The following is an 8,688-nucleotide window of genomic DNA, read 5'->3' on the forward strand; positions in this document are numbered from 1 at the left end:
ATATATATATATATATATATATATTTAGTTTTCAGCGGACACAACATCTCTGTTTGTATGTGGTACTGAGGATCGAACCCGGGCTGCACGCATGCCAGGCAAGCGTGCTACCGCTTGAGACACATCCCCAGCCCAGAACTGGGTCCTTAACCAATGAAACTTTGGTATCAGATCTTCCATGAATTTCTGCCCTCCACACCCAGGTTCCACTGTCACAATGAAGGCCATGCCTATTTGATTAGCCTATGGTGCCAAACACTAAACTGCAGTTACTGGTTTGATGATAAGGCCAACCTTCACCCCATTTTCCCAGATGTCTTCAATCAAAGCTCCTGTGTTCTAGGTAACCTCTAGATGCAAGTATATCAATGGCTCCTGCAACAGCCACTGACTTTATCTAATGATCTGGCCTGGACACCATCATGTACATGTCAAAGAAAGGATTCTGGCCTAGTTGCTTTCAGAGGCTTTCTACTACAGGGTGACTAAAGGCGATGCTGGGAACAAAATGCCCATATATTATAGCCAGGTTTAGATAATTGCCCCAGAGTCTAGTCTCTAGCATTCAGAGGCACTTGTCCACTAAATTGGCCAGGTCACTGCTGAGAATGGACTGGCCAACCTTGCAGCTCGAGGCCATGGTGCTGGCTCTCTTGAGATGTTACACCATGCATCTCAGTTGGGTGCACCGTCTTGGCCCGTCTTTCATTTTTTTAATGATCAGTGATATTGAGCATCTTTTCATATGCTTTTTTGGCCATTTGTTTAACTCAAGTCTTTTGCCAATTTTTTAATGAGGTGGGTTTTTTGTTTTTTTGTTCTTTGTGTTTTGGGTTATAGTAAGTTGTTGTTGCTGTTGTGTTGTAGGAGTTCTTTGTATATTCTGGATGTTAACCATTTTTCATGTACATGGTTTTTAACTATTTTCTCTCATTCTGTAGGTTGTTTCTTCACTATGTTTATTGTTTCCTTTGTTGTGCTAAAGCTTTTTATTTTGATGTAGTCCCCTTTGTCTATTTAAGCTTTTGTTGTTTGTGTTTTAGGTGTCATATCCAAGAAATCATGGCCAAATCCAGTTTTTCCCTTTTGTTTAACTTTGCTGAATTTATTTTAATAGATTTTGGGGGGGACTCTTAAAGATTTCCTAGAAATAATATTATATCATCTGCAAACAGAGATAATTTAGATTCCTTCTTCCCAACATCACTGATGGCTTTTATTTCTTTTTCTTTCTTAATTGCTCTGGCTTAGACTTCTGATACTTTGTTCAATAAAAATAGCAAGAGTGATCATCCTTGCCATATTCCTTGTTGTTTTACTCAACTTCTTCACTGCTGTGACCAAAAGACCTGACAAGAATAATTAGAAAAGAAGTTTATTTAGAGGTTCATGGTTTCTGAGATCTCAGTCCATAGATGGCTGAATCCATTCTTTTGGACCCAAGGGGAGGCAGAACATCATGGCAGAAGAGCGTGACAAAGGAAAGCAGCTGGAAACATGGCACCAGGAAGGAGGGGGGGGAGAGAGGGGGAGAGAGAGAGAGAGAGAGAGAGAGAGAGAGAGAGAGAGAGGTCTTCTCAACAAGAATAAAATATAAACCCCAAAGACCTGTCCCCATGACCCACCTCCTCCAATCACAGCCTACCTTCCGAGAGTTACCATCCAGTTACTTGCTATCAGTTGATTAATATGCTAATTAGGTTAAGGTTCTCATAACCCAATCATTTCACCTTTGAACCCTTTTGAATTTATTCACATGAGCTTTTGGGGGATATCTCATATCTAAACCATAACACTGACCACAAAGGAAAAGCTTTCACTTTTGTGTTAGTTGTAGGCTTTTCATAGAAGATCTTTATAATGCTGAAGGAATTTTTTTCTATTCCCAGTTTGCTGAGTACTTTTTTATCAAAAAAAAGAGTATCGAATTTTGTCAATCTTTAATAAGATTGGCTGTTTCTGCCTCTTCAATATTTTTCAGGAGTTTAAGAAGGATTGATTTTAATCTTTCTTAGAGTATTTGGTAGAATTTGCCAAAGAACACATCTAGGCCTTCACTTTTTTTTTCTCAAGAGATCTTTGATTTCTGATTCAATATCCTTACTGTTTATAGGTCTGTTTATTTATTTTTTATTTCTTCATGACTCATTCGTGATAAATTGTGTGTTTCTAATAAGTTATCCATTTTTTTTACAGTTGGGCTTAGAAAGTGATACCCTCAAATCTGCCTTTGACACACAGAAAGGCCTAGAAGCTGCCTCAGATTTCTAATCCTTTTGACCTTCCCTTGTTTCTCTCCCTCCAGTGCAAGGAGAGACTTTCTGCAAAGTTTCCTTATCTATCTGACTAGATCTGCCAAAAGAGGAACACAATTGCCTTCAGTCTTCATATTGAAATTCATTAGTGAAAGGAGATCAATCTCATTTCACAGGCAGGAAGACTGAAAGTCAAACATCACATTTAGAGTTTAGAAGAACTTTGTCTTAGGCCTTTGTCTGTTCTTCTAGACGTGTTAATTTAAAGTAATTACCTTAAAAATAATTTACCATCCCTGTAAAATTGCCTATACTTTCACTTCTATCTCTGGTCAGAAGAGGATATTTACAATTATTTGAATCTTTCTTTGAGCCTTATACTTTGCGCATGGTTTCTGTTTTTTCTATATGTTAATACATTTGCTATGTTCATTTTCTTTTTAATCTGTATATTTTTTATTTAATAGCTTTAAATAAAAATAGATTTTTATTTAATATTTTTTATTTAATAGTTTTATTTAATAGCTTTAAATTATCATACCTTCAGAGGGACAGAGTGAACTTACCTACACTAGTTTGCATTTGTTGATATATAATAATTCATTGTAGTCTTTTATAAACCTTTCTGTTTCTGTTGCATCACTTATAAAGGTTTTTCTTTATTTCTGGTGTTTGTTATTTTAGGCTTCTCTCTTTTGTTCTTGGTCTGTGCTGTTGTTTAGATAAGGAATATCCTCCAAATTTCCAAGTACTAAAAGCTTGGTCCCCAGTCCCTGGCTCTATAGGGAGGTGGTGGACCCTATAAGGCATGGGGCCTAGTGAAAGATTTTTAGGTCACTGGGACATGCTTTTGAAAGGGATTGTGGGATCCTAGCTCCTTGCTTTTCTCTCTCTCTTTTTTTCACTTCCCAACCATGAGGTCAGTGGTTTTGCTCTGCCATGTGCTCCCTGCTGTGATATGCATCTTTTGGCCAAAAGAAATGGTTCTAATTTGTCATGGATGGAAATCTCCAAAACTGTAAACTAAAATAAACTTTTCTTTTTATAAGTTGATTATCTCAGATATTTGTTACAATAGTGGAAAGCTGACTAATACAATTAGCTAAGTGTCAATTTTCTTGATCTTTTCAAAACACAAAATCTTATTTTTGTAATATTTTTTGGCTAAGGTTGTAATTGTATGAGAATTTATTTTGTGATAATTCATTTTGTGATACATTTATGTTTCACACATTCCTTTAGATGTAGGGACACAATAAAAAATAAGTTTAAAAAGCAATTCCCCTCTGCCTATCCCATTACATGGTATTTCCTTTCTCACTACCATGCAGTATCTGTTTCTTGAATAATTCCATATTTCCTTTTCCTTCTTTCTTATTCTTTTTGTATATCCTCTCTTTCAGAGCCTTAGAAATACAGTTTCTATGACCAAACTTGAACAGCCTAATTAATTCAGTCAAGACATTCAAGAGGCCAGTGCTCTCCATGTAATCATATATATAACAGTATTTCCTGACATACACAAAACATTTTCTTTTATTCTTGAGCACTGTTTACTTATGATCACAACTACATTTAAACAAATGTACTCCTAATAACCCTGGACATCTTGTAAAGAGTTTGTAATTAAAACTATCATACTTTTATTTTAATTTTCTAATTTATCATAGACCATCAATCAAATTATCAGGACAGTAGACTGATTTTTGGTTGACTATTTTTTCTGTGCAGCAGTGCGATGACTTTTCAGTAGAGTCACATACTGCATGAGGCTGTTTGGGGTAATAAGACCACATACACAATGGTGGCCTCATGAGATAATTATAAAGCTGAAAAATCGCTATCATGTCATCCTATTGAAGCACAATGCGTTACTTAAATGTTTGTGGTGATGCTGGTGTAAACACACCTACTGTACCACCAATCACATGTAAGCATAGCACATACAATTGCATACAGTAAATAATACTTGATAATAAATGATCATATTACTAGTTATATTTTACTATGCTATACATTTTTATCACTTTAGAGTATATTCCTCCACTTAGAAAAATGAAATTTATTATAAAACAGTATGTTGTAGTACAGTAGCAGCTGTCTCGTATATCATACTTACTGTGCCTCTTTATTGCATCATTTTTTCTTGTGCTTGATTAATTTTCTGTTGTTTTGTTTTTCATGGCCCTAACAGCAATAACATATTAATATGTATGTATACATTATATATGTATATATGTATATATATATATATGTATATATGTATATAGATACCACACACATACATACACACACACACACATATATGTATATATGTATATAGATACCGCACACGTACATACACACACACACACACACACATACACATGCTGCATAGCATAGTAGGCCACACCTTTCAAGTTTGTGTATGTACATTTTATGATTGTACAATGACACCTAACAGTGCATTTCTCAGAATACATTGCAGAAATTAAGCAACTCATGACTGTAATTTATGGAGCTCCTTTTCTTTGTCATCAAAGTGTTATTACATTTATCAGACTGAGAAGTCATATCTGAAAATTAGTTACAATGAAACTCTAGTTGTAGAATAAAATAGAGAACAACTTTAATAATCACTCTGTACTTCATTCCTTTTAAGAGTAAAACTGTTTCTCCCAGAATATCATTTATAAGGTGATTGAGTAGAAATCGATTATTTCTTATTAACATCAGAAATTGAGAATAGATACCGTGGATACTAAAAAAAATGCTATAAAGTTTGGATTTTATGACAACAAACTAATCACTGGCTGAAATGTTGAGGTATGGAAGCAAAACGGCAACTCTGGCACGTGCCTATAATCCTGGCTACTCAGAAGACTGAAGCAGGATGATCATTAAATTCAAGACTTAGTGAGACCCTGTCTCAAAATAAAAAATAAAAAGGACTGGGGAGGTAGTTCAGGGGTAGAGCACCCCTGGGTTCTATTCCCAGTACCCCCCCCAAAAAAGGGCAACTTTAACTTCCCTCTAGTTTCATAAATGGATTTAGATAGCTAAGAGGAGAGCAGAAACTTGAAGAATTTTTATTCTTATTCTCAGGGCCTTCTATTAATTTTTATACTATTCTCAAGGCATCTCCTGGGCTTGCCATTAATCAACACTGTTCATGTTCAGAATGAGTTTTTCCTTTACAGAATATCAATGAGATCAGGAGAATTAAATGGATAGCAAGGATGGATTCTTTTGATTATTGGTAAGGAATCTCAGCAGCTCCTCATGTGGCAGTTATTATGAATAAATTCCTACCCCAAATGTCTTAATAGATTTTGAGATTCAGATTTATAAATTATTGGGCACTTTAGTTTTTGTATTCCAGATCCCAGGTATGTTGGATTCTACTAACTCATCGATTCATGGCATTAAATAATTCTTGATATTTTTAGAGTTTTCTGAAGGCTTTTCATATTATGCTCACTTCCTTGCTGGAATATATGCCCCTGGAGGGTGGGAATCTTTTTGCATTTGTTCACTGATGCATACACCCTCTCTGGAACAGCTCCTGGCTCAGGGTAGCTATTTGGAAAATATGTTGATGAATAATGAATGAATAAAGGGGGTATCTATAGACTGAAAGTCAGTTTCTCATTTTGTTGAAGCTCTGTGTGGCAACAAGTTCAGTAGGGATTGCTGGGAAATGATCAAGGCTTTTTGATTCAAGATGCTGAAGGATATACAGACATTTCTATTTGAATTTATTTGTCAAATTGGCTGTGACACCAACATGAAAAATTAACTGTTCCTGTAAAACCTGGTCCCAAATTTTTACTGTGAATCTCTCAGATGTATGGTTTCTTTATTAGTGATGGTAAATGCTATTTATCATGTGCTGTCTTTGTGGTTACAACTATTTGAAGTAGTTTATGTGCGATATTTCATTTATTATTCATAATAATCCTATATGGAAGGTTATTGCTTCTGTTTTTCAGATGAGAAAACTAAGGTTTTAGAAAAGCCCCCAATATTTTACCCAAGGTCACATAGCTATGAAGCCACAGGAGCGGTATTCTCCCAATTCTCCAGCCTTAACTTGTCCTAGGCATGAAAGGAGGATGATGTAAAGAGACATAGAGGGAAGGTGGCCATCTTCGGGCCAAGGAGAGAGGTCTGGAATAATCCTTACCTCACAGCCTTCTGAAGGAACCAATCCTGACAACACCTTGATTTTGGGTTTCCAGTCTCCATAATTATGAGAGAATAAATTCCCAAAGTGTAAATCACCCAGTTTGTGATATTTTTTTACAGAAGTCCTAGAAAACAAATAGAAAAGTGAATTCTGTGTGGAAAATGCTAGAAAGGGGACTGGTGTGTTTTCAGCTGCAGATGAAGAGTATAAGGCCAAAAAGTGGCTTAAATATTTGAACTGGAGATAAGTAGCTCCAGGGTTGTTTCAGTGTCTATGTGATCATGAAGGACCCCAACTATTTTATTGCTTTTCTTTACCATCTTCGATGTGACAGCATTGTCTCTCATCAAGGTATAAAGTGGCAGCTGTTGCTCCAAATATTAATCGGACCTCACATGACAAAGTGTCTAAGTAGGAAAGGAAGGCTTTGGGCTCTTCCTGAGGCTATTTCAGCTGAGTCCCCCAATATTTCATTGGTCATAACCAGGTCACATGGTCATTGCCAATCTCAAGAAAGGCCATAAGAGTGAGTACAGTCTGCTTTGCTACAATATTCATTTCCAAGAATTGAATTAATGCACCCACATTGGTAAATAGAGAAACGATGTCAATATAATGTGGAAGTCAGGTTGGTAATAGCAAAAGAGCAGAATATAGAAGCCTAGAAGGAAAGAATGAATTACCTTCATCAGGAAAGTAAAAGCCCTTAACTATACAGGCAGGAAAAAATATATATCTTTTTTTAGAGATAAAAATGAGTGAACCATTCAGGGTTTCATTCCTAGGGCGGAACCTGCTATCCCCAAGCCTTATTTAGTTCTGAGCTTGTGACAGGTTTCTCTTCCTTCTATGCCACTTTAGCAGTGGTCTCTCTGTTCCAGAACTCCAGGACACTTTCCATATTTTTTTCTTTTTCTAAAGCAAGTTTTTATTGAAGTATAACATATACAGAAAAAAGCATGAACCATAAGTGAACAGTCCACATTGTTTTAATGCATTTTTATTATATCCCAAGGAGTCCCAATGTTCTGAACTGCCTGCCTAGGGTTGTCCAAATTGTATTTGGAAATACACATTAGTTTTGTCAGGGATCTTGCTAAAAGTTGCTCAGGTTTTAAATCTTCTACTTTTAACTAATTTTTCTTATGAACTCTGTTATTTGTAAGGCCTGATTTTGCAGAAACAATGATTTACAGTAATGGTCTTATAGCAGAAACAAATGAATCTCACATTGTCAGCCTCTGTCACAGGAACAGGTATCTGTCAACTGGAAGAAGGGGGAGGCAGTAGCTTATTGGGAAGGAAACAGTAGTGTCTACAGTACACACAGACATCATTGATTTTGCTGTCACAAGTTCAGTGTTTGACATGATGAGAATGGTTTAGAAAGAGCAAAATTTGCTACAAATATGGAAACTGACAATAAATTTTTATTGGTAGATTGTCTTTCAAGTACTATCTCTACTATGACTCACAGATTTGTGTGAAAGTTTTTGGAAAGATTTGTGGCTTCTTTTTAGTACCACATGAGTGTGGGAAAGGGAAATGAAAGGCTGGTCAACCAGGCTGGCAAAGCATTTTTGTCTATAGACAGTAGATTCATGAGTAGCCCTAGATGACAGAAATTGCTTAGAAATCTCAAGATGAGTATTCTTTAGCCAATGGTTAGGCATTGCCGGGGAATTGCTAGAGTGGGGGATAACTGCTCATACCCAGACAGGCCACAAACTTCCAGAAGTAGCTCTCTTTGCAAGAACTAGAGCATATTAGCAAATATGGCCAGCCTGGGAAACATGAGTCACACATACATCAGAACCTGAACTGTTGGACCATGAAGAAATAATTCTAAGTTCTTCACAGGGCATTTCTCTGCATTTAGCAGACAGAGGAGGCGAGGGAAGGATCATTCATCACTCTTTAAATAGCAAAACACCTTTTACATTTCCCTTACTACCTAGATTCTTCTTAAAGACTAGCAGTGACAGGTAATTCACTCTCTTTAGCATTTATAGGGTATAGGTAAGAGAATGAATACTGGAGCCAAATTGTGTGGATTCGAATTCCATTTGTTCTACTCAACCCACTATCTGACCTTGTCTGAGCTATTTAACATCCTGTGCCTCAGACCTTTGATGTACTAAAGTGAGGTAATAATATAAAGCATAAGATTGTGAATACTTATGAGTGTGTGTATACACATATGTGTATATATATATATATATATATATATATATATATATATATATATATATATATATATATATA

General features: G+C 36.0%; 1 pseudogene; it reads right to left on the bottom strand.

Annotated features, from left to right (window-relative positions):
• LOC107153639 overlaps positions 1-640 on the bottom strand; it is a 1,242-nt pseudogene extending 602 nt beyond the window's left edge.
• Positions 641-8,688: the final 8,048 nt, after the last annotated feature.

This window comes from Marmota marmota, unplaced genomic scaffold (genome assembly GCF_001458135.2).
Source record: "Marmota marmota marmota unplaced genomic scaffold, marMar, whole genome shotgun sequence".
NCBI lineage: Eukaryota > Metazoa > Chordata > Mammalia > Rodentia > Sciuridae > Marmota > Marmota marmota.